This window comes from Diospyros lotus, chromosome 8, assembly GCF_014633365.1.
Source record: "Diospyros lotus cultivar Yz01 chromosome 8, ASM1463336v1, whole genome shotgun sequence".
In the NCBI taxonomy this organism is placed as follows: Eukaryota; Viridiplantae; Streptophyta; class Magnoliopsida; order Ericales; family Ebenaceae; genus Diospyros; species Diospyros lotus.
Window position 1 is genome coordinate 42,473,571 of NC_068345.1, and position 27,672 is coordinate 42,501,242.

At 40.1% G+C, this 27,672-nt stretch overlaps 1 long non-coding RNA gene across 1 annotated transcript; it reads right to left on the bottom strand.

The window, feature by feature from the left end:
• Positions 1–785: 785 nt before the first annotated feature.
• LOC127808445 (uncharacterized) lies at positions 786–27,447 on the bottom strand. The gene is made up of 5 exons (XR_008024944.1): positions 27,275–27,447; positions 5,489–5,618; positions 5,277–5,367; positions 4,377–5,139; positions 786–1,196 (listed from the first exon to the last, which is right to left on the bottom strand). It is a non-coding gene; the product is annotated as an uncharacterized LOC127808445 (long non-coding RNA).
• Between the last annotated feature and the right edge of the window lie 225 nt (positions 27,448–27,672).

The following is a 27,672-nucleotide window of genomic DNA, read 5'->3' on the forward strand; positions in this document are numbered from 1 at the left end:
CAGGCCCAACATCACGCGCAGCCATTTTCATCGTGCAGCCACATTTGTCAGCCTAAATAAATGGGCCTCGAAAATTCTACCAGCCCAAATTACCCGCCGACATTTCTGTCGGCCCAAATTAAGCGCCGCCATTTTGGTCGGGTGGCCAACATATCTGTCCGCCCGCGCGACATTTTTGTTGGGCCGCAGACATTTCCGACGGCCCAAATAAATAGGCCTCAAATTCTACCTGCCCAAAATTAAGCGCCGCCATTTTGTTGGACCGCCGTCATTTTTGTTGGGCCGCAGCATTTCTTGTGGCCCAAATAAATGGGCCTAGGTAATTCTAGCCGCCCAAAATTACTGGTCGACGTTTCTGTCTGCCCGCACCGCAATTGAGATCGGGTCGCCGACATTTTTGGTGGTCCCCGCCGATATTTCTGGAGGCCCAAATAAATGGGCCTCATAAATTCTTTCGGCCCAAAATCTCGAGCAACCATTTTTCGGGCCGCCGACATTTCCACCCGCCCACGTCTGTCCGCCCAAATAAATAGGCCTAGGAAATTCTGCCAGCCCAGAATTGTGCCGTCTTTTCTTCATCTCGGGCCAATATTTCTGTTGGGCAGCAGACATCGGGCCGACATTTCGATGGTTCATGAAATTTTTGTTACCCCACAATCACGCGCACAGAAAGTAATGGGCCTCAAATTGTCGGCCCATTATTACAGTCCGATCTTTTCTGCCGGGGCACACTTAGGTGCCGACGGTCATTTTTGTTAGGCCAATTCAATGGGGCATGAAATTTGTCCTAACAAAATTACGGTTTAATGGACCTCTATAATGTTGTACGACCAAAAATATGGTCTAAATTACTGTGGGACTCTATTTTTACTAGCCCACAAATATTGACTTGAAACTACGACTTTGCTGTTGGCCAAAGGATAAGAGCAATACATCAACGAACCCATATAGAAACAAATTTTGTAAATTTGAATATTTCACAAACCCAGCCACATCATTTAGGCTTTTCCAAAGATCGGCTCACTAAATTGCTACCCAAATTTGTCGTTCAAAAGGACTTCCGGGCAGGGTTGAATTTTATAAAACTGGCCCGCACAAAAAGGAAGAAGACGGGCTATTATCGAGAGGGCGGGAGAGCACGGATACACCCCAAGGCCGTCTCTTAACCTCCTTATGTCCCAGCTTAATTCTTCAACCTGCAGTTTTAAACCAAACCCCTCAACCAACCCATAATTAGCTGTACCACATTCACATACAGAATAAATTACATTAACGAGATAGACAAGTAGACAAACAGATAGACAACTCTAAAAAAAATTAAGAAAATTCTATTCACAACCATATTATTGCTCTTCACAGCCACTCCAACCAAAATTTTAAATCTTTTTTTCAAAAATTCTATTTTACCCTTCAGCCACCCACAACCACAGCATCTTCCTTCCCTTTTTACTCTCCACAATCACTCCATCTCTCTCTCATTACACTTATTTCTTTCTCTCTCACCATCTCTCTTTCCCGAATACACACATAAATAGATATATATATATACACACTCACACACCTATATATACACACACGCATGACCGTGGCCAGAACACTTCCCCGATTCCTATTGGGAGTCGAGGAACACCTATTTTTTTTATTTTAATTAAAAAAATTATTATAATAAAATAAAATTAAAAAATACAAATAAATAAAAAAAATTAAATATCTGTATTTTAAATAATTATAAATTAACTAATTCTAAATTTTTTAACTAATTTTAAATTTTAAATAATCGTGAGTTAAATTTTTCATACTTAAAAAATTTTAAAATTAGTTAATTTATCTTATTAAATTACTTAAAGATACATATACTTAAAATTAGTTATTCAATTAACTAATTTAATAAGATATATATCTTTAAAAATTAGTTGAACTAATTTATTTATTAAATAAATTTAACTAATAAGATATATGTATCTCTTTAAAAAGAATTTATTTATTTGTATTTTTGTTTTTTATTTTATTTTATTATAATAAAAAATAATTAAAATAAAAAAAAACTTTCCCGACTGCTGGGGATCGAGGAACGCAACGTTCCCCGACCGCTGGGGGTTGAGAAAGTGTTCCATGACTGCGGCTGCCATGGTCGCGGCCATACGTGTGTATATATATATATTTATATCTGTGTTTGTATATCTATGTGTATATATATATATATATCTGTGTGTGTGTGTTTGTGTTTGTATATCTGTGTGTGTGGATAGATATATATGTGTGTATTTGGGAGAAAAAAGATGGTGTGAGAGATAAAGAAATGGATGTAATGAGAGAGAAAGAGAGATGAGTGGATGGATAGATGCGAGTGGCTGTGGAAAGTAAAAAAGGAAAAAAGATTGTGTGGTTGCAAGTGGCAGTGAAAGATAAAATAGGATTTTTGAAATATGGAGAATTTTGACGGGCGTGGTTGTGAAGAGTAATTATACTAACTGTGAATAAAATTTCTCAAAAATTTATCATATTAACCCTCAATATAAAAGATAATTTTACCCTCAATTGAGAATCTCTCTGTCACTCTCACCCACTCTCTCTTTCACCGAGACAAACGAGTTCAAGCTCTCACCCCTCACTCGCTCTCTGCATCACTCTCGCTCAAGCTCTCACCTTTAACGGCCATTATCGAAATCGGCACCCGCTTCACCCTTGACCGCATTTACCGAAAACCCACTTCACCCTTGATCATCATTACCAGAATCAGAAATCCACTTTACCGCTACACTCTCACCACCTCTCTCACACCTCTCACAAATCGGCTTGTACCTCGTACCTCTCAAAAACCCACTTCTGCTAACCTTTCTGTATCACCTCACATCTACAACCTACAATGCAAAAACCCCATTTCCAGCCACACTTTCACTCTCACCTCTCGGAAACCCCTTTGTCGCCACACTCTCACCGCCTCTCTCTCTCACCTCTCTTCTTTTTTCGACTTCATCTCCCCCTGTCAGTGGCGACGATTTCAGACTCACTTGGTCGATCTCTCACATTTTGTCCATCTCTTACACTGTAAGATCCTTCTACACATATTAAATTTATTTTTTATTTTGTTATTTAACATTAGGCTTAAGATAATTTTATGTCCTAGTTGTTATTTTTTTCTACATTTGATGTTAATTTTTAGTTAAAACAGTGATGTTAATTTTTTCTATATTTTTTTCTGCATTTGATGTTAACAGTTGTTAATTTTTATTTAACCAGATTTAGTTAATTTTTACTTAACCAACAATAACATACCCAGTCTTTATCTCACTACTGTGGGGTCAACTATATGAATTCTAGACTTTCATGTATTTATGTATTTTGTCATATCTTCATTTAGATCCATATACTTCATATCAAATTTTAATGTCTCTCCCAAAATCTTCTTAGGTCTGCCTCTATCTCTTTTTTTGACTAATTATTCCATTTCATCAACTCTCTTCACAGAAGCGTCTCTTGGTCTCCTTCTCATATGATCAAACCATCTTAATCTAGTCTCTCTCATCTTCTCCTCGATTGACACTACTTCTACCTTATTACAAATAACCTCATTTCTAATTTTATCTTTTCTTGTATAACTGCATATCCATCTTAACATTCTCATCTCCGCTATGCTCGTCTTTTGCTCATACTAGTATTTGACTATCCAACATTCTGAGTCATACAATAGGACTAGTCTTATATCTATCCTACAGAATTTTTCTTTCAGTTTTAATGACATTTTACTATCACATAACACTTCCGATGCATTTCTCTATTTTAACCAACCTGCTTTAATTCTATGCGTGACATCCTCGTGAATTTCTTCATCTTTTTGACTTAATCAGGTTTTTTGTTAATTTAACAATTATTAACTATAGCGGTAAAGAGTGGTTAATTTTTACTTAACCAGATTTAATGTAACAAAAGTCTTGTGAAAATATTGACAACCCTATAGCTAGCTATAATATTTTTTATTTAACACTATTAAATATAATAGTTATAGATGGAGAAATGAAGTCAAGATGTCAATTTTTTATTTAACACCATTAAATATAATAGTTATTAATAATAGCTAACTATAGGGTTGTCAATTTTTTCACTACTCTTATTATATCAAATCTGGTTAAGTAAAAATTAATTACCCTCTCTGCCTCTATAGCTAACAATTGTTCAATTAACAACAAACTGATTAAGTCAAAATTAACAAATTTGGTTAAGTAAAAATTAACAGCTGCTAACATCAAATAAAGAAAAAAATATAAAAAAAAATTAACATCAAATGTAGAAAAAAATAACTGGACATAAAATTATCTTAAGCCTAATGTTAAATAACAAAATAAAAAATAAATTTAATGTGTGCAGAAGGATCTTACACTGTAAGAGATGAGCAAAATGTGAGATCGGCCAAGTGAGTCCGAGATCGTCGCCACCGACAAGGGGAGATGTAGCCAAAAAAAGCAGAGTGAGGTGAGAGAGAGAGGCAGTGAGAGTATGGCGGCAAAGGGGTTTTCGAGAGGTGAGGTAAGAGTTGGCTGGAAATGAGATCTTCACGTTGCAAGGGTGAGGTGAAATAGAGAGGTTAGCAGAAGTGGATTTTCGAGAGGTACGAGGTACAAGCCGATCTGGGAGAGTGATACAGAGAGTAAGGTGAGAGAGAGACGGTGAGATGTGGCGATAAAGGGGTTTCCAATTCCAATAATGGCGGTCAAGGGTGAAGTGGGTTTTCAGTAATGGCAGTCAAGGGTGAAACGGATGCCGATTCCAGTAATGACCGTCAAGGGTGAGAGTTTGAGTGAGAGAGAGAGAGAGAGAGAGTGAGAGGTGAGAGTTTGAGTAAGAGTGATGCAGAGAGTGAGAGGTGAGAGAGAGAGTGGGTGAGAGGTGAGCTTGAGTAAGAGTGATGTGGAGAGTGAGGAGGGAGAGAATGAGAGTGGGCGGGCTTTCTTAAAATTTTAATTCTTGCAATATATTGGTATCAATATATCATGAGAATGTAGAGTTGTCTACTCGTTTGTCTACCATTTTGTACGTGTAGCATTGTCCTTTTAGGAGTTCTCTAGCTTCGCTCCAGCGTTCCTCACTCCTGACCCGGCTCCTGAGATTCCTGAATGCAATGCAACCAGCAGCTACAGCCCCCTTACAACAATAAGATCATAAAAAACTCCAATCATATTAAAAGAAAAGAAATCAAACTAGAGATAATAGTAACAGACCATTAGTTTGACTTAAAAACAAAGTCCAAACTTAAAAGATACTTGAGAAATTTTCTTTACCCATCCTCACATCCTGCCGTTGCCTGCCTTCCCCATGAGATCCTCAAAAGATTGCGCAAGCTACTTCCATGCATTTTGGAGGCGAACAAATCTGGGAAAACCCATAATTAATAGAATAAATCCGCTCTTTGTGCCAGGGAAATATAATAAAGCATTAGAAATTATTGAAAAGACCAAATACAGTATATCATGAAGTAACTTTCTTGACAAACCTTAGCAAATCCCATAGAATTGCTTCTACACATCCACAATATGGCAAGTTGTGGAAGCTACCACACCCCTTCCAGATTTGAATCAATCTTCAAAAGCTCAGAAGCAACGGAACACCCATTCCATTTGTTTCTGGAAAATACATAAGACATAAGAAACGGATTGAAAATACATAAGACATAATTGTGCACTAACTTTTCTGACAAACCTTAACTACTACCACCAAATTGTTTCTACACAACCATGATTGTTACTGAGCAATTCAATTAATCATGAATGGCAGGCCAGGCTTTTCAGGGTTGACACTGCACGTTTTCCTCCAGCATCATCTTCAGTGAAGTATCACTTACTCAGCTTCAACAGTTTCTTGCAAATGTGAATGTTTCGTAGCCATTTCTATACAGGGCTCCTCAAAATTATAACTTCAAGATTTCAACTTGCTGGATCAAAAATAGACCTATTTGGCATAGAGCATTTAAAATAACCTCTTCTAATATACAAGAGTAGATTTGTTCTCCTGTCCAAACCCGACACGGGCATGCAAGGAGGGGGGGGAGCCATGCCCCCTCTCTCATTTTGCCTGCATAGGGCAAACGTAATGTTGCCCGACACAAGCAATATAACATTCTCATATACAAGAGATCCTCACCCAGTAAACATGGATAGAACTACAATAAAAGAAAGGGGTCATGACATAAAAAACCGTAAACTTTTTTTACTTTTTTCAATTCTATCACGAACTTCACTTTTTATCAATAAAATGGTGAACTTGGGAAAACCTTTCAATGTTATCACGCAACCGGTCATTCTCTGGGATGACCGGTTGCTAGCCTACGTGGAGGTGGATATGAATAAAATTAAAAAAAAAAACAAAAGTAAATGACATGGCAGCTCCGTTTTGGACAATAATGTTATATGGGCTACCATGTCCAAAAGGAATAAGCCATTCATGTGCTACAGGTATAGAATTCAAACAGGCGGCCTACAGTATACACTCCCTACAGTACTTGAGTTCAAACAACACACTGCAACCTCTGTTTACTAGCGGAAATGTTTCTACTGGCAGTGTGGGCGCAGTGAGCACGCGCAGTAGGAAGATGGTAGGGAGATGGCTGAAGGAACGAAGGGAGAAAGAAAGAGGAGGCCAGAACCCATAACGCGCAGCTCCATGCTGCCGTTTCCGTTGCTGGCATGGCACCTGCCGTTGCTGCTATCGCCACTGACATGGCCGCAACATCGGCATCTGGGAAGAACAACCAGTTCATCAAAGACAGACATGGCTGTCGTGTCAGCCACAACACTAGTCGCCGCCCAATGTGTGGAGGCTGCAGAGTCCATGGGAGCCAACCACGACCACCTAGTATCTGCCGTGAGCTCAGCCATTAATGTCCGGTCTTACGATATCACCACTCTTACTGCCGCTGCAGCTACAGGTATAGAATTCAAACACGATCCCTAATCACAAAAGACGTAGACAGACAGTGAGTGTAACCCAATGAAAACGAATGAAAAGAAGATGCCTTGGATGCAGCATTGCATGGGGCGGCAACCTTGAAGGGAAGAGCACTGAAAGAAGTGTGGAACGTTGCCGCAGCAATACCGGTAGATAAAGGGATGGGGGCAGGGACGGGGGGAGGAATGAAGATGAGTTGAAGCATTTCCAGTGATCATATAAATGGAAACTGTAACAAAGGGGGAAGAGAATTTCCTGGATTCTTGTAATCAAGAACTCCTTGCCAGGGGTGCTGAGCTTCTCAAACGAACAGCAAAGGTTCACATTTACATGAATTAGCAATTGTTCATCTGCTCGATCTTATTTTAATGGCAGTAAGTGAATGATTTAGGGGTATTTTGATATTGCAGGTGATCTTAACTGGAAACCGGTCATTCATTATTGTCCAAAATGGAGCTGCCATGTCATTTACTTTTTTATTTGGAATGCTGTGTAAAGAAGAACAGCAAGTATAGTCCTTTGGGAATGTCCTAAACTAACCTATGAACCAGGGTATAGCAATAGGTAAACCTGGAAATTTCTTTTGTGTTTGATCATCCTCATTGTGTAAGCAAGGGCTGAATTGCAAAAGAAACTAGCGCTTAAGATAGTTGGGCAGTGAGGGTCCTCGTGAACAGTGAGGGGGAAAGGGTGTATGCAAGTGATGTCTTGCATGGTGCAGACCATGATGATAAAAATCCAGGTCAAGCAAGGAAAGGGAAGGACAATCATCTTGTAGGTAATGAGCAAGGGAATAGAAAGGTTTAGAGTGATGCCTAGGATGGACAAACGATAGAACTCAAGATAGGTACCAATGAGGTATGGAAAAGTTTGGTTTTAAGGATACTTATGCACTGGTTTGAGTGCTAAGGAATAGGCTGGAAAATAGAAACCTCTTGTATAAGAAGAGGAGATGCACTCTTGTCCAAATGAATGGCATGGAGCCATGAAAATTTGGGGAGAAATGAAACTTAAGACTTTAAGTGAAAGATCCCTTTAGGTTAAAGGGGTGGAGTGACTATTTGTGAATTAAGGAAGGTGCTGGAAATGGGGAAAAGTCTAGGAAAAGGCTAGACAAATGGCCATTGGTTAAAACAGCACATGAAGGCTTAATTTCAAGTCAAATAGGTATCACTAACAACCATTATCCATGTGAAAATTAAGGGAAAATTGATCTTATAGAATAGCCCAAGGGATTAGAGGCTAGAGGGAAAGGTAAGCAAGGTTGATTACTTAGAAGGTCTCTCTATGAATGATAGTAATTCCCAAGGTGAAGGTATAAGAAATCTGATCCTTCTAGGATAAGTCCAAGGATTAAAATGGAGTGCATAAGGAAGCTGTCAGTATTTCAATGGTATGCCTAGTGAAATGTAAGGCATCTTCACCGGAAATTGTCCATGAAAGACTCTCAAGGTGTAACTGAGAACTTAGGTCAGTGTTTGAGAGTGTAAGATAAAGGAGAAGCTGGAAATTCTAAGGCATAGGGGATGGAATAGAAATTGACAGCTTATGATAGACTAGGTTATCCAAACCTAAGCATATCTTGATAGGCCGGTAGATAGAAGAGGCACAAGAGAGATGAGCAGTCCTTTGAGTTTGAAGCAAACATAAGAAGGAAAGACAGTGGTGAAGCCTAAAGGCCAGTTTTGGGAGTTAGGAGTAAGTCTAGCAGTGTGAAGACCAATCCAGGTAAGGTGCACTGTTGTGATGCTGTGTGAAAGTTTGGACACTTGGGGATGGAGAAATAACATTAAGTATGGATTTGGTTTATGGTGGAGTGTACTTAGACGGAAAGTTATGTATTTTAGGTTGCAGGTTGTACAGCTGGAACCCTAAAGGAATGTCTAGGTGGAGAAAGTTGAAATAGCCAATGGGCAGTCCACTTGGCTTAGATTCAGTCCCACCATGGAAAGGACCAATCATATTGATGTTAGGAAAGTTATTCATTAGGGAAATCCTTGAGAACGAGGATCAATCCTAATAAGAGTTGCGAGTATTGGTAATGCAGCTGGAAGTATTATCCAAGGTGTTCCATTGTTGAAATTTACAGCAGTGTTTTGATATTCTTAATGTTTGTTGTTGTTTTTGAGTGATTGTGTATTGCAGGTCCTAGAAGAGAGCAATTGGTGGAGCCGGATTCTAGAAGTCTCATGCAAAATGGTGGAGATTTGTTGAAAGTTTTGCATAGAGAATATTCTAGAAGATCAGAAATGAAGAAATTCAGTAGATCAATGAAAACTACCATGTCTTTCCTCCATTAGCAGCTAGAATTAAATACACAAGTCTCCTAGTTTGATACAAACTTATCTCCTAATTTACAGCTATTAGATAAACTCCTAAATTCTAGCACAAGATTACAAGATAAAATAACTTTAACTAATCTACAAGCAGCTTGAGGATAATTCGGGTGAATTATTCTCCTCTCATCTCATCCACGGAATATCTCCTTAATCCTTTAGGATTAGCCGCATCTTTATCCTTCAACACCCCCCCCCCCCCTTCAAGCTGAGGAATATATATCAAATATTCTCAATTTGCTTCTTATCGATTCAAAACCTTGTTTTCCCATTGCTTTGGTCAAAATATCTGCATGCTAATCTTCTGTTGGGACATAAGTCAGCTTGATGTTGCCATCCTCCAGCTCTTGTTTGACAAAATGCTGACTAATCCAAACATGCTTCATCCAGTCAAGTTGACAATGTTAATAACTGATTTGCTATCACTATAGAGAACTTAGGAGATGACACCGATATAGACAAATCTCTCATCAACCTTTCCACCCATACCATCTCACAAATTGCTTGAGTGATACTCTGCTTCAGCACTGCTACAAGCTACCACTTGTTCTTACTTGCTCCGCCAAGGCACCAAATTACCCCATAATTTTGTGCAATAGTCAGATGTGAATCTGTTATCTTCCACAGCACTTGCCTAATCGAAATCTGCATAGCCTACCATCCCTCCGTCTCGACTTTTTGTAAATATCAGACCCTTACCTAGTTTTCCCTTAAGATATTTAAGGATATGATAGGCTGCTTCTAAGTGCCTTCTAGTTGGTGAATGCATGAATTGGCTAACAATACTCACAACATAGGTAATATCTGGCCTTGTATGAGACAAATAAATGAGTTTGCCTACCAATCATTGGAACATGCCATTGTCCACGATCCTCTTCTTTTCCTTCTATGTTCTTCCAATTAGGTTCTAGTGGTGTGCTTGCTGGTTTACACCCTAGTTTGCCCGTCTCTTTTAGCAAGTCAAGAGTGTACTTTCTTTGGGATACAAAAATGCCATCCTTCTTGCTACATCCAAACCAAGGAAGTATCGCAATTCCCCCAGCTCTTTTACTTCAAAGGCCTATCTTAACTGTTGTTTTAGCTTCTCAATTTCTTGGCTATTGTCCCCCATGATGATGATATCATCCACATAGACTATTAAAATTGTTCTCCTTCCATCCTTCCCAATTTTTGCAAAGAATGTGTGATCTGCTTGTCCTTGTTTATATCCCAACTTGTATAAAGTGTCACTAAATCTTTTAAACCAAGCTCTAGGTGATTGCTTTAGGCCATATAGAGATTTTCTCAATTTGCATACCTATTCTCTTGTATTGTCTTTCTTAAACCCCAGTGGTATCCTCGTGTAAATCTCCTCCTCTAAGTCTTCATTTAGAAAGGCGTTTTTTATGTCCAATTGGTGCAGTTTCTAGTCCAAATTTACTACTAAGGACAGTAGAATCCAGATTGAATTGAGTTTGGCCACGGGAGCAAAAGTTTCTTCATAATTTAAGCCTTGAGTTTGAGTGAACCCCTAAGCTACAAGCCTTGCCTTATACCTTTCCAGACTTCCATATGATTTGTACTTCAGAGTGAACACCCACTTGTTGCCAACTGCCTTCTTTCCCTCCAGAAGATCCATAATTTCCCATGTACCATTTTTCTCCAAGGCTATCATTTCTTCCATAATTGCCTTTTTCTAGTTTTCATCCTACAATGCTTGATAAACATTTCTAAGAATAGCTAGATTGTCTAACTGAAAGTAAGTGCCTTAAAAGAGGGAGACAATTTTGAGTACCCGATGAAATCAGTAATAGGATGCTTGGTGCACATCCTTCTACCTTTCCTCAAGGCAATTGGAACACTTAGATCATCAGCAAGAAGTTGTTGTATATTGACATCAGTATCACTTGTCTTATCTAGACTTACCGGGTTAGACAGATTGGTTGCCTGAATATTAGCAACCTTAGGTCTTCTGGAATAGACCTTTAGAGGTCTAGTCAGGTCTTAATCACCCTGCTGAATTTCGATCTCCTCTTTCTCCGCCACTTGACGATATAGGAATGGAGAGATGGATGTTGGAGAATGGGTAGGGCTAGGCTAATGAGCTTAGTGGAGGGAAGTACACTAGTAAGGGGATTGAGAGGTACTAAGATGACTATACTCCAATTGTTTACTAGATTTTCATTTGGAGTGGTATTGTGGAAGAAAGGTTGATTCTTGAGAAAAGACATCCCAAGAAATTATGAACTTGCGAGTTGTCGGGTTGTAGCACTTATAGCCTTGTTGGGTAGGAGAGTATCCAACAAACACATATTTGAGTACTTTTGGGTTAAGCTTGGATGGATTTAACTGATTTTTGGTGTACGAAGGAGGTACGCCCGAAGACCTTAGGAGAAAGAGTGTTTAAGGCCCTAGAATAGTGAGGGAAAGCTTCAAGAAAGACGTTTAAGGCAGTTTTAAAGTTCAAGATCTTTGAAGAGAGACGATTTATGAGATAGGATGTTGTAAGAACAGCTTCTCCCCAGTAAAAAATTGGTGAACATAAGAGCCCTACCTGTCTCGAGTAAGTGCCGGTTCTTCCTCTCGGCTACCCCATTTTGTTGAGGGTTGTATGGACAAGAGCTTTGGTAAACAATACCATGCTCATTTAGATAATGATTAAAGTCATTTGAGAAGTATTCTCGACCATTGTCACTTCTTAAAATATGAATGGAAGCTTGGAAAACATTTTTGACCATGAGATGAAATCTCTTGAAAACCATATAGGTTTCAGATTTGTCCTTCATGAGAAAAACCTAGCAAACTCGTGTGTGATCATCAATAAAGGTGATGAACCGCCGAGTGTTTGTTAGACTTGGAAGTCTGGCTGGTCCCCAAATGTCACTGTGGACTAAATGAAATGGCTGAGATGGTTTGTAGGAGTGTATCGGATGAGTGCTCTTAATTTGTTTTGCAAGAATGCAACGTTCACAATAGAAATCTTGAATTTTATTGATAAAAATTGAAGGGTATAAGACTCTAAGATACTCGAAGCCAGGGTGCCTTAATCTTTGATGCTATAACATTAAATCAAATTCTAAAACTGCAGCTAAAAAGAATTGAACAAATAACCTAAACTCTTTTTGGTAATCAAGTTTCAAGATTTGATATAGACCTCCCTTCTCTTCAACTTTGCCAATCGTTCTCCCCAAATATTTGTCATGAAAAACACAATGGGAAGAAGAGAATATCACTGAGCAGTCCTTATCCTGAGTAATCTTGCTTACTGACAGCAAGTTACATCTCAAATTCGGCACATAAAGAACTGATTCTAATCTTAGCCCTGCTACATAAGTTGTGCCCCTTCCTTGGATTAAAGAGTTAGTTCCATTAGCCATAAATACAGGAATATTCTGATCACAAGATTTAAAATTGGATAGAATTTCAAGATCACCTGTCATGTGATCTGATGCCCCTGTATCTATAATCGAAACCCCTATAGACAGCCTTTTGGAGAATAAAGAGTGACTGATCTTACCTTGTTTAGCTAAGGATACCACCTGATTGCTATTGATGTCCATACTTTCGGTTGTCTTCTGCATCTTGGTCTGATTCAGCAACTGTTGGAGAACTTTTAGTTGATCAAGGGTTAAAGAGACTAGTGCAGAATTCCCCTTTTCAGATTCCACCATATAGGCAGACTACACTCCCTTCTGCTGGTTCCTTGGTTTCCAATTGGCTGGTTTCCCGTGCAACTTCCAGCAGGTGTCCCTAGTGTGATAGGGCTTGTTACAATGGTCACACCATTGCCTATCTCGCTGCATCTCTCCCTTAGTCGTGATAGATGACCGGCCACGAGATATGTTTAAGGCAGAACTTTGTAACATTCCTTCGTTTGCTGAACCACTAGGTAGCATCACTTTTTTTCTACTCTCCTCCGTTCTTACCTCGGCAAACACTTCTTTCATAGAGGGAAAGGGCTTAGTCCCAAGCAATCATCCTCTTACCTCATCCAAATCTGAATTTAGACCATGTAAGAAGTCAAATATCATTTCTTTCTCCACCATCTTGTTATGCTTTCTCCCATCATCTGAGCATTTCCATGTGCTCTCATGGAAGAGATCCATCTCCTGCCATAATTCAGTCAAGGTATTGTAATACTCAGTTACCGTGTTGTTACCTTGCTTTGTTGATCAAATGGTGGATCTAACTTAGAAGCTTTGAGTGGTATTCTCAAGATCTGAATAGATTTCTCGAACCGCATTCCAAATCTCGCTTGCCATTTTGTAGAAGAGATAAGTTCTTCCTACCTTTGGCTCCATTGAATTCACTAGCCATGCCATGACAATGGCATTCTCAGCTTCCCATACTCCATAGGCTGCTGAATCTTGGCTAGGTTTTATGGTTTCTCTAGTTAGATAGCCTACCTTCCTTTTCCTTTAATCACAAGCATAACTAATTGGGACCACTCTCGAAAGTTGGTTCCATTCAACTTGTGTAAAGTAATATGTAGGGAAGATCCATCGAAGGCTACGGGAGGATGTGAAAAGGTTGCAGGGACTGGACAGCTCTTTGTTGGAAGAGGGATAGAAGTTCTTGTACTGACTGTCGAATCATCAGCCATGGCACAAGTTAAAGAGTTCTTTTACAATTAGAACTCTAAATACTTCTTGGCCACAAAAACTCAGAACCAAGCTCTGATACCATGAAGAAATTCGGTAGATCAATGAAAACTATCATTTCTTTCCTCCATTAGCAGCTAGAATTAAATACACGTCTCCTAGTTTGATACAAACTTATCTCCTAATTTACAGCTACTAGATAAACTCCTAAATTCTAGCACAAGATTACAAGATAAAATAACTTTAACTAATCTACAAGCAGCTTGAGGATAATTCGAGTGAATTATCCTCCTCTCATCTCATCCATGGAATATCTCCTTAATCCTTTAGGATTAGCTGCATCTTTATCCTTCAACAAGAAAGAATCAAAAGAAGCCAAATTGATGATATAACTGGAAATAAGTTAGTTAGATAGGTTCTAATTAAGTCGATTATAAGAGGGTAGAATAGAAATTGTGTTGTTTTAATTTACCCCTTGTAATTTCCGCCCAACCCTTTATAAATAAGATAGATAGGCGGACTAAAATGATCATTCTGATCATTCGATTTCTTCTCTTTCTGAATACGAGAATTGTTGTGAGAGGAAAGACTTGAAAATAGGGAAGTTCTTTGTAATCTCGGGTTGAAGACAGTGTGTTCTTGTGATGGAAAGAGAGGAGAGGGTTTCTGTGGGCTTCTTGTGTATTGATTCTGTACTGGAATTCTAGTGGATTGCTCTTAGACTGCGGCTGGATGTAGGATTGATTTTGATCAGTTCGAACCAGGATAAACCCTTGTCTCTTCTTGTGGTTTGGTTCTCTTTCCTTAATTTCTTTATTATTTTTCAATTACAATTTATATTTCCGAGTGAAGAATGTTGAGAGAATTGGCAAAAATAAAATACTAATTCAGTATCTAAAGAGCACCTAATCTTAACAGATTTTAAAGAGGGCTTATCCAAGTCTGAAGGCAAGGATGTGATTTTAGTGGTGGTGGACAGACTAACAAAATTTGGACATTTCCTCAATCTCACACATCCCTTCTCAGCCCAAGAAATGGCTAGGGTGTTCTTGAATTCGGTGGTGAAGCTACATAGGGTCCCCAAGTCAATTGTATCCGACAAAGACAAAATTTTTACCAACAATTTCTAGCAAGAGTTGTTCAAGAAGCTTGGGGTGGGATTGCGAATGTCCACTGCTTACCACCCTTAAACCGATGGCCAAACGAAGAGGGTCTACCAATGTCTAGAAGCCTAACTACGGTACATGTGTCTTACTAGGCCAAAGAGTTGGAGCAGGTCTACGACTAGGTCAATGGTCGTACAACTCTTGTTTCCATAGTGCCATCAAGAGGAGCCCCTTTGAGGCAGTGTTCGGGTACAAACCCCCTCTCCTACCAGCTATAGCTAGCAGTTCTTCTAGCTTAGCAGCAATGGGGCAATGCTTACAGCAAAGGAGGGACATGCTCTCCATCCTAAGAAGGAGCTAGCTAATGCCTAAAACAGAATGAAGCAGACAGCTAACAGGAGGAGGAGTGATAAGGCTTTTGACATCAGAGACAAGGCATTCCTTAAGGTGAAAAGATTCTTGCAACAACCCTTCACCTAAACACCAACATCCAAGCTCAACCCCAAGTACTTTGGGCCCTACGTCATTGAAGCTAAAGTGGGGAAGGTAGCCTACTGTCACGGCAATGCTGTGACTCTCAGCGGCTTCCTTGGTTCAATGTGAACCTAGGTAGCGAACTAAACAGAGAGGAAGAAGGGAGAGGGAAATATAGAAGAGAAGTGAAGGGAGAAAGAGAAATAAGAGAAAGGATAACAGATTCTTTGATTGAATTCTTGAATACCTTTTACAGAAGAGAGAATAGGCTTATATAGCTTAGCCAAGAGTGCTGCCACAGAGGATCACTCCACCTGTAACAAACTATTTTCCTATTCTAGAATTTAGACACATGGCAGATTCTGTCATAACAATCTTCATAGCTGGAAAGTAAACCATAACAAACTATCTAGCTGGAAAGTAAATACATGCAAGGGAATAAAAATACTAAGGTAGTACATATTGGTAATAACCGATCCTTAGCTCAAAATTTTAACCGCAACCACAGCCATTTCTGGTCTCGTGACAGTATCCCTCCCATCAACATTTCTTGTCCTCAAGAAATACTCAAAAGGCCGACCGTCCTTGGAAATTGTTGCATCAACGTAGGTAGGTACTTCCAGGTGTCCTCCTCGGGCGATTTTCCCTGCCACCTAACCCAGACTTGAATGAGGGGAGCCCCTTGATGGTAGATTACCCTCCTTTCTATTATGGCCTCAAGTTCCCTCGGGCCCTCTTTCTCCTCAGGTAGAGTTGGTAGCTCTTGGCTAACTCTCTCATTTCCAGTGGACTTTTTAAGCAAGAGACGTGAAAGACTAGATGGATCTTAGTCCCTTCTAGCAGCTGCAACCGGTAGGCTACCTTGCCTATTCGGGCTATGATAAGGAATGGTCCAAAGTACTTGAGGCTATGTTTAGATACCTGCCCTTGAGTGATGGCCTTCAGATGTGGGTATCTTAGTCTCGAGTACTCTTTCCCCTACTTTAAATTCCCGGTCACTTCTCCGTTTATCCGCATTTTGCTTCATCCTGTTTTGGGCTGTTGTCAACTCTTGTTTCAGTTGTTCCGGCACCTCCCTTCTCTACTGTAGGTATTCTTCTACGGCAATGGCTGTTGTTTGCCCTCTGGTGGCTGGTAGGGGAGGGGGTTTATACCCATAGACAACCTCAAACAGAGTCATTTTGGTAGAGGCATGGTGGCAGGAGTTGTACCACCACTATGCCATGGCCAGCCACCTATGCTAACTCTTGGGCTGTCTCATACGCATGCATCTTAGATAGGTTTCTAAGCTTTGGTTAACCCTTTCAGTCTGGCCGTCAATTTGTGGGTGGTATGCTGTTGATAGGTTGAGTTCAGTACACACATTTTTCATCAATTCCCTCCAAAAATGGTTTGTAAACACCTTATCCCTATCTAAAATAATGGTCTTGGGAACCTCGTGTAAAGCCACCACCCGATCCATAAACACCCTGGCCATCTCTTGGGCCGTGTAAGGATGAGATAATCCCACAAAGTGTGCGAATTTAGTTAGTCGGTCCACCACCACCACCAGCACGCAATCCTTCCCTTCTGATCTTGGTAGGCTCTCTATGAAATCCATGGACAAACTCAGTCGCGGTTGCTCTAAAATCTGCAACGGCTGTAGTAACCCCGGGTAGGCTACATTTTCATGCTTGCACTTCCGACATATGTCACAAACCAGCACATGTTCCTTCACAGTTCCCTTAAGTTGAGGCCAATAAAATAATTGCTTAACCCTCAAATAAGTATTTGGATACCCGAATGTCCCCCCATGGGAGATTCATGTAACGATTGCAAGATGCTTCTCTTAAGCTCAGCCTTATCGCCCACGACTATCCAGCCCTTATACCTCAACAATCCATCCTTGAGAACATATCCTTCCACTTCATTACCCCCCATTGCTACCTTCTCTAGAATTTCCTTAATGTGTTCATCCCCATCATAACTGCTCACCACTTCACTGAACCACTCGGGTATCACCATAGTGATGGCAGCTGCTTCCCCTTCTTCGTGCCACATTGATAGAGTATCTGCAGCCTGATTTTCCTTGCCCTTCTTGTATTGTATAGAGTAGTCAAGTCCCATTAGCTTGGCCATTCCCTTCTTTTGTAACTGAGTTTGAAGCTTCTTTTGCAACAAGAATTTAAGAGACTCATGATCAATCTTAATTACAAACCTTCCCATCTCCAAATAATGCCTCAACTTCTCCACTGCCATGACAACAGCCAAAAACTCCTTCTCGTAGATGCTTAAGTTCAGGTGTCTTGGGTTTAGAGCTTGGCTGAGGAATGCTAGGGGCCAGCCATCCTGCATAAGTACTGCCCCAATACCTAACCTGCTAGCATCCGTTAATAGCACAAACGGCTTGTTGAAGTCTGGCAATCCCAAGGTTGGGACTCTACTCATTGCGACCTTCAACTTACCGAAGGCTGCATCAGCCTCAGGACCCCAGTGGTAGTTTCCCTTCTTCAACAACTCGGTGAGGGGCTTACTTATGACTCCATAACCCTTCACAAACTTGCGATAATATCCTATCAAGCCCAGGAATCCTCTGAGTGCTCTTAAGGTATTGGGTTTGGGCCAATTCAGCATTACCTCTACTTTCTTTGGGTTGGTACTGACCCCCTTTTTCCCAAAATCAGTGTCCCAAGTACTCCACTTGAGGCTGGGCAAATGCACACTTAGACCTTTTGATGAATAATTGATGGCATCTCAGGACTTCGAAGGTGGTTTTCAGGTGGGATATGTGTTGGTCTAAGGTAGGACTATAAACTAGGATGTCATCGAAGAAAACAAGTATGAATACTCTTAGGTAAGGCTCAAATATTTGGTTCATTAAGGATTGGAAAGTTGTTGGGGCATTGGTGAGCCCAAATGGCATCACCAAGAACTCGAAATGGCCATGATGGGTTCGGAAGGCAGTCTTATGTATATCCTCGGGCTTCATCCTGATTTGATGGTAGCCCAACCTTAGATCCAGCTTAAAAGAATTTAGCTTGGTGTAATTCGTCCATTAGGTCTTCTACAAGGGGTATGGGAAATTTATCCTTGATGGTCAGGGCGTTTAGTTGACGGTAGTCCACACAAAAACGGCAAGAACCATCTTTTTTCTTTACCAAGAGGATCGGTGAGGCAAATGGGCTCTGGCTGGGTCTGATGAAGGACTGGTTCAACATTTCCCTCACCATTTTTTCAATTTCAGTCTTTTGGGTAGGTGCATAACAGTAGGCTCTCATGTTGATAGGTTCAGCATTGGATTTGAGGTTAATTGCATGGTCTAGGGTGCGGTTAGGAGGTAGGGTGTTTGGTTCTTCAAATAAGTCCCTAAATTCCATCAATAATTCATCAATAAGGGGCAAAGTGCGTACCTGATCGGAATTACCTAATGGGTGACTGACCGAGAGTTGCAACTCTCCATAATCTTCCCCTCCTTGTCGTTCTTCCACTTCTATGATCGAGAACAGCTACGAAAGCTAACCCCATTTGCTCTGCAAGACCCTCTTAAGTCTCTTTCCGGTGATCATTTTGCATGCAGCAGCCTCTTTCCCACTGGTGAGAGTCATCCTTCTACCCTCCTTTTCAAATGACACTTCCATCCTGTTGAAATCAAAGCATATGGGGCTCACCCCTTTCATCCAATCCACCCCCAAGACTACATCACAACCTCCTAGTTGTAGCAACCTGAGGTCTGCATCAAATCTCTGTTCTTGCATTTCCCAAATGAACCCCAAGCAGGCCGAGTTACCCACCACTCGATTCCCATTAGCAACCGTCACACTCAAAGGTAGTGTACTCGTGAGTTGACACTTGAGCTTTTTGGCAATGTTATCATCAAGGAAGCAGTGTGCGCTTCCACTGTCAATTAGGATGGACAAGCTACCTTCCTTAACCTTCCCTTCAACCTTAATTATCTTGTTATTAGTGACTCTCTTGAGTGCATGGAGGGATATCTCTTTGTTGTCCTCTATCCCCTCTTCATCGGTTCCGTCCACCTCCTCTCCTTCTTCGTTGTCTGCTTCTTCTCCTCTGCCTTCTAATAACAGGAGCTGGCACTTGCATTGGTGTCCCGAAAAGTACCTATCTCCACATTTGTAACAGGCTCCTGGTTGCCTTTTAAGATCATTGGGTCTCCCACCAAAATTGGAATTAACAAAATTCCTTCCCCCTACATTACCTCTTACCATCTCCTTGTTGACCCCCTTGTTGTTCCCTCCTTGTTGCCAGTTTCCTGAGTATCCAGTCCTTTGTTGCTACACCCTCTGCTTCTTTAACAGGGCCTCCACCACCATCTCTTGTAACTTGACGCTTTCAGCTACCTGCTCCACCATTCTCGGCCTGATCATCTTCGCCATAGGCCTCAAGTCTTCGCCCAGGCCACTGAGGAAGCTAAAGACAAAGTATGCCTCTGTTAGGTGTGGATCATGGCTACTCATCAAGGATCTCAGCTCCTCAAACCTCCTTAAGTAGGTCCCCACATCACCCACCTGTTTCAGTTTATTAAACTCCTCAATGGTGTCTGACATGCTCCTCTCCCCGAACCTCTCACACAACCTTTCAGAGAACTCCCTCTAGGTATAGTTCTCTCGCCCTCGAGTCCAACCTTGAAACCATGCATCCACCCCATCATCAAAGTAGGCTACTGCTAGAGCAACCCTTCTTTCCATCGGTACATTGTACCACTCGAACAACCTCTCACACTTTCTAATCCACCACCTAGAATTAATCCCTTCAAACACGGATATCTCCATCCGGGGCATGGGGAACGCTTGTGGTGGAGGAATATTCCGGTCCACCCGTCCCCCACCTAATAAGGTCTCCGTGTCATCACCTTGCTCCACAACAATCTCATGGGCTACATTTTCTTGATTCACCCTCTCATTTTGTAAAATGGGGTCATTCCTATCCCTATGAGGAAAATTGGGAGACAACCTTACCTGATTTTGACGGGTAAACATCAACATGAACTGTTGAAGTTGATTACCCATCTCCTCCCTCATTTGATTGATATCTTCTCTCATCCGGTTAAGTCCTCCTTCCATCTTATAATCAACTGTCATGATCGCATCATGGTTTTGTTGGTTCCTGACTTTCAGTCGGTCCATCCGATCCTAAAATTCTCCCACTGTCGAGCTGAGTTGCTGGAGCTGCGACTCTATGTTCTTCATGCGTGTTCCTTCGGCCATCTCTCGTACTCGTCGTGCCTCTTTGCCAGAATCGTGCTCTGATACCAAATGTCACAACAATGCTGTGACTCTCAGCGGGTTCCTTTGTTCAATGTGAACCTAGGTAGCGAACTAAACAGAGAGAAAGAAGGGAGAGGGAAATATAGAAGAAAAGTGAAGGGAGAAAGAAAAATAAGAGAAAGGATAACAGATTCTTTGACTGAATTCTTGAATACCTTTTACAGAAGAAAGAATAGGCTTATATAGCTTAGCCGAGAGTGCTGCCACAGAGGATCACACCACCTATAACAAACTATTTTGTCCTATGCTAGCATTTAGACACCAGATTCTGCCATAACAATCTTCCTAGCTGGAAAGTAAACCATAACAAACTATCTAGCTGGAAAGTAAATACATGCAAGGGAATAAAAATACTAAGGTAGTACATATAGGTGATAATCGATCCTTAGCTTAAAATTTTAACCGCAACCACAGCCTGTTTCTGGTCTCGTGACACCTACAAACTAAGGTTGCCTATGGGAATCAATGTACATCCGTTGTTCCATGGGTCTTTACTCAAGAAATCCATTGAACTTATTAAATCATTTGTATTAGATTAATTGGTTGTCTCGGTTAAAACAGTTTATGGCAGGGGTGTATTTGTTATTTCACCTAGAGGTTTGTTTGTTTAGTTATATCCCTAGTGTTCAGTTATTTTAAATCCTTATAAAGTCCGCCCTTATGTTCTATAAATAAGGGGTTGGGGTCTGTTGTTTTCTCACCGATTCTTTATGCTATCTTGGGGAATTCTGAGCAAGAATGAGTTGTGATAGAGGAAAGATTTTGAGGGATTTGTAATTTGTTTTAGTTCTCTGTATAGCCTGGTATTGGGTTGTGAGAAAGAGAGAGTTTGTGGGCAGTACATGTAATCGGTTCTGATATTCAAGATAGTGGAGAAAGGCGCCTAAGCAGTTTGGATGTAGGTTTCCTTACGGGAAACTAAACCAGGATAAACCGTGGGTCTTCTGCGATTAAATGTTCTTCTTATTTTCAGTTTTCATTTTTTGTTCTCTAAGGTGTTCATGTGTGAGTATTTTTCAGTAGTCTTGAGTGTAGAGCATTTGAATAAGGCAGAAGATTAGGTCAACAAAACCAATGGCTACTACCAGTCAGCAACTGCCAACCATGGAAGATGAACTTGAGGAGACCCTAGAGCCAAGGGCCATACTAGATAAAAGGGTGGTCTATCAGGGGACAGTGCCCCTAACACAAGTTTTCATCCAATGGTCATAGCTACAACCAGACCATACCACATAAGAGTACCTTCCGAAGATGTTGACATGGTTCCCACGAGCTACCGGCCTACTATGAAGGATTTTTGGGGACAAGAATGTTCCTGAAGGGGAGGGGAGTGTCACGACCCAAGGGTTAAATTGTAATTATTGTTTTGAAACTTTTAGTTGTATTGGCAGGAGCCAACCGATCTTGGAACAGTAGCTTTACCATACTACCCTCGGTTGAAATATAACCACTTGGAACAGCCTATATAAGGCTCACATGCGTGAGGATGGGAATTCAAGCATGAAATACAATTGAATTCTTTCCCTCCAATTTTCTCTCTCTTTATTCTCCCTTCAAATTCGTTGCTCTCTCTCTATCCCTCTATTCTCTTTAGTAATGTTTGTCAAGCAAGACATAGACCGAAAAATGTGTAATATGGAAAGCATCTCAGACAAAAATATTTTCCATTGTATTTGTTAAATTTTTTGGAAAGAAGTCACATGATTTCTTATCTTGAACTTTCAAGATAAATTTATCCCTTCCATCTTTCGGATAACTTATCTTGAACTTTATAAATAAGTTATCTTGATAGAGCCTTATCTTACTCATTTTAACAAACACTACCTTAATCGTTATGGAAATTCAAGTCTCGATCAAGAGGCTTGACACCTTGGAAAGGACTTCATAGCACCAATTTTGTATTCTTTTTATAACAGTATATTTCTTTGTATTAATAGTTTGAAATAGCTCCATACTGACATGAGACAGTCCAATATCAAATTCAGATTTCAAACCGTCACCAAGAAATGCGCTAGAACATGACATGGTTTCCTCAAATGTGAGCTCAATGTCATACTAAGATCTCAAATCAAGTAACATCACTAATGGGTGTGCTCTTCAGTTCCGGAAGTCCCTGCTTGCCTCGCTTTAATTTTTTCAATAACTCTTGGGTGCTGTGGGTGCATGCTGTTTCATGTGCTGTGACCTTGTGATTTATTTTGTGCTATGAGCATTTTGTCTTGGTGGATTTTGCCTTTGCCAACCTGTGCTTATGGCTGGAGTTGGCATTTGGATTGTTGGGTCTGCAATTATGTCTCTGATTTTTGTGAATTCTTTGGTTTTAGCTTTAGCAGGAAGATGGATTATAGTACCATCCTTGGTTAATTCTGATCTGTTGGAGGGTCAGTATTGGCATTATATGGTACAATTACCTTTCCATTCATATTATAGAAAGCCTGATGGATCAATTGGTGGTTGCTGTGTTTTCCAGTTTGGCGGAGGGCTTGTGCATTTGGCAATCAGTTTATCAGTAACTGGCTGTTGGTTTTGCTCTTGTTCAGGTCATTTTGCTTGAGGCTTCTTTTGTGTGAAGATTTTTTTATCAAACAATATGAATGGTGTAAATGAGAGGTTGTCAATTTATTTCTAATTGCTGTAAATTAGGGATTGATGATCGATTCCAAATTGTTGTAGATTAGAAATTGATTATTGATTCCTAATTCTTGTAAATTAGGGATTGTTGATTGATTGCAAATTAGGGATTAATTAATTGGGGATTGCGGTAAATTAGGGGTTGATTAATTGGGGATTTTATACATTACATATGATTTTTTTCCTTATTCTTCTATTTGATCCTTTATATAAATCGTGTCAATGAAATAGAATGGATTTTTTTGCCTTACAAAAAAACAAAAGAAGACTCAACAAAATAAAATTATAAAAAATTAAAAGGAAGCCCTAGCATATTCAAATCCTTTCAACCGAAAGTTCAGACTAGTTTGTCTTCCATTGCCATCAAGACCAGCAGCTGACCTAATTCTATCCTTTTATATGTCTCCTACGAGTATTTGCTATAGTTGCATAAACTTGTAAACTGATATAAAATCTAAATGACAATGTATCTCATCTTTTGTTAAATTTGCAACCCTCATTCCTATTTAGTTTTTTCTAATGATTTCTTTTTTAATAGTTTATATTTTTTATTCTTATAAAAATGTATACTCTTTATTTGTAACGTCCCGAAATTTTGGAGATAAATAATAATCATTAATTATGATTACTAAATAATTGTGGAGCTAAGGGAAAATATTAATTTATATTGTTTTAAGGAAATGGGCAAGTATTTGAAAAAATTGGGGTATAAGTGTAATTATTAAATGGGGCATGAGTGACGATTTCGGAAACTTTGGGGGCTGAGGTGCAATTCCTGGAAAGGGCTGTGAACTTCTTTTAAATTGATGGAAGCATATATTAAATGAAGGTGAGTGTGGCGCAGGCAGTCATGCGAGAGGGATGCTAGGTTAAGGTTGGTGATGCGGGATCGAACCTATGGGCGTGCGCGCACAAGGGAGAGATTTTTGCTGGATTTTTTCCAGCCTTTAAAGCCCCAAAACGACGCCATTTCGAGGGGCCAAGCGGCAGCTGTTGGTGGCACCACGTGGCGGACATTGGGCCACCCCTTTGCCTTGGCCACCAAGCTGCTCGTTTTTGTCTCTTTTTAAGGCCAATTTTGGCCATTTCAGTAGCCAAATTTCTCTCCCAAACTGTCTACAAAATTTGTGAGTAAGTAAAGGAAGAAGAAGGAGGAGTTGGGCACAGGCAGCAGCTCGAGAAGGGGAAATTGGGAAGAAATTATACAACTAGAAGTTAAGATAGCCAGGTAAGTGGGAAAATATTACTAAAAACTCAGTACGGTTAAATTATACATTTTACATGGTTAGATTTAATTATTTTAGGCTGTAATTTCATTATTTTCTATAAACCTATTACTTTGCAGCGGGAGTGCAGGAAAGAAGAAAATCGACTATCTAAAGGCAAGTTCTGAACCCCCTTGGCATACTCTTTAATTTGCACGCAAGCCCCCGCCGTTTGGTGTATTTTATACCCTCCCTTATCTTGATTCGTTTCAAAATATTAAACTTGTGACTTGTTGGTGAGATGTTGACGGAGGTGTAAATTAAATAGAAAACCCTTTGTGATATTCCATTCTAACCGTCACGGAGCTTTGTATCACCCAGCTTTCTTAGGAATGATGCTGCACCTGGTTGGGCTAGGTTCCAAATAGGTGATTGTGTGACAATTATGGGTCTTGGATCTTTTTTATGTGAATTTAATGTTTATTTAATTATAGTCTAATGTTAACAGTGTGTGTCAGGATTTGGGAATTGCATCAATGAGGGACCATATTCTATGAATGCTTGAGCACGGATCTTAGGGTGTCTACTATGTGTCTTGCACGAGCACTGCATTGAGTGTGTTTTACTATGCGAGAAAAGCATGGTCTAATGTCTGGTTTATGGGGACCTTGTATCACGTTTATGCTTACTACGTCATTGCATTCTTATTTGTGCATTGCATGGTTCTATTGCGCGCGGTTATTATTATTGCTATTATTACTTTTATGCCGAACGGGAGTACAGACCCAAGGGAGCTTCAACTCGATTTTTATACTAGCTCGAGGGAAGCTCGAGGGAATACTTGATTTTATATTAGCTCAAGAAGGGCCCGAGGGAAGACTTGATTGGACACGAGGTTCAGCGCACATGATTCACGGGCGGGAAGACCGACCTGGGGAAGCTTGGGACTACAACGAAGGTGGTGTCGATTGAGGTTGGTGTTCATGGTAAGGAATTCAACACTAGAGCATAGGGTATCTATGCTTTCCAGTTCATGGCAGCGGCAAGTTTGTTAAGGACTTGGGTGCCAGTGTCTTTTATGCGGGCCCCATGGACAATTATGTGCATGTCTATTTCCTTTCTTGTTATGTGGTTCATATTGTGGATGCTTGTGTCTTGGGCACGCAGTGTATGGTTGTACTGGGTTATTCTCCCAAAGCCTAACTAGCATTTGCTTCTTGTATATACTTGTTGAGTCTTGTGACTTACCCTACTTTCCATCATTCCAGGTAAGGGGGACGCCTGAGTTGGTGGGTTCGCTCAGTGGTGCTGGGACTTGACCTTCGGATCATAGGGTTGTGTGCAAAGCTCTCCTGAAGATAGGGTCCTGGGTGTGGTTTTTGTTTTGTCAAGTTGATAAACTTTTGTCTTTGAGAACGATAGGATCCTCTATGCTAGCGGGGGTTCGGGAGGCGGGCCATTAATTATTTCATTTGTATATGCTTCGCTTTGCTTAAGCGTGCACTTCACTTTGCACTTTATGCTTAAGCTCTGTAGACCTTTTGTGCTTAAGAGCACTTACCACTTTTCAAAACACTGTTTACGAGGCAGGTTTGCTTAGGGGTTGTTATTTCCCCTTGTGAGGGTGATCCTTTTATCAGTAACATTAGTTCTTATTTATGAAATAGAGAGAACGCCCGCGCATGAGAGAAAGATAGAGAGAGGAAGCCAATTGCTATAATATTGCTGCTTTCACTTCTTTACCCCATAATGCAAGTTATTGTTACCAAATTAGAGTAATTCTTAGTTTAAAAACCAATTTAATGTCCACTCATTCTGAGTTGAACATGAAGGATCATTCCTTGTTCAATTAAAAATTCTGAATAAAATTCCTTTCTTAAAATAAAAATAAATCACAAAGATACCATATTAGAAACAATTAGTTTATATGTTATAGATCTAACATTGATTACATGAATCAATTGACATAATGTCTAACAAAAAAATATACCTAAATATCCAGACATAATCAAACAATGAGAAACAAAAACAAGTTTTTTTGTAGAAGGTGAAATATTATTATTTAATTCAATTTAAAACAACAAACAACCTAGAACATGACCAAACAAGGACAGACAACAGCCCAAAGGAATAGCAACAGCATACAATCCCAAAGTAACAACATCCGAGGACTAAACCAATACAATTCCAGAGGCAGAAATAAGCCAGTGAAAAAATAGAAGCCATATATATATACACACACACACACACAGAAAGAAAACCAAAATTGAGATAAACAGCAAGGCAACTGGCTCTTAGTTATGAGCAAACGTCTGAATAAACAGAAAGGAAAAACTGACATAATATCTTGAAAAACCAGGATTATAATTTAACACACAAAGTAGTCAAAATTCAGAAGCCCACGCGGAGACCAGGAGTTTCGCTACAAGATGATGTTTAGTGGCTATAATATGGCCACAAGTTCCAAAGTCAGATCCAAATTTGGCTAGACCATATACTATGTAAAACAAACAACTGATTTAATTTCTGCATTGGCTAGGGTTCGACCAGCCCTTCGCAGCGCTAACTATGGCATCATGGACAACAGAAAGAAAGAGGAAAGGGCAAAAGGGAATTGAAATTTATGGCACCAGCGGTACAAAGAGTTGCCGCCAATGAACTCTCGGCGATTACAGAAAGGTGGAGAAGATAAGAGAAGAAATGGACGGAAAAGAAGAGAAAGAAGGATGAAAAGTTTACTTGCGGGGGGTGCTCACTACGTGCCTGCGAAGGTCTCCATCTCCGTTCTTCCCCTCCACGTGCCGGCGACAATCGCGAAGGTCTCCGCTGTCTCGTTCTCTCCAGGGTTTTGGCGACAATCAGATATCGGGAGCTTGGATGGTTCGGCGTCCTTTTGAATTAGGGTATTTGGACTTTAAAAAAAAAAAATTGCGTGAGTTCGAATGGGCGGTTGCCTCTAACTTAAATGTGTGTGTGTTTTTTTTTTTTCATTTCTTATTCACTTATTTGTTATTTATTATTATTTTAAGGAGCGTTTCTTAAAATAGCAATATAAGAGATATTAAGATAATTTTTTAATGCATTTCGAATCAAGATATGGAATTATTAAGATAAACCTATAAAACATTTCAAGATTT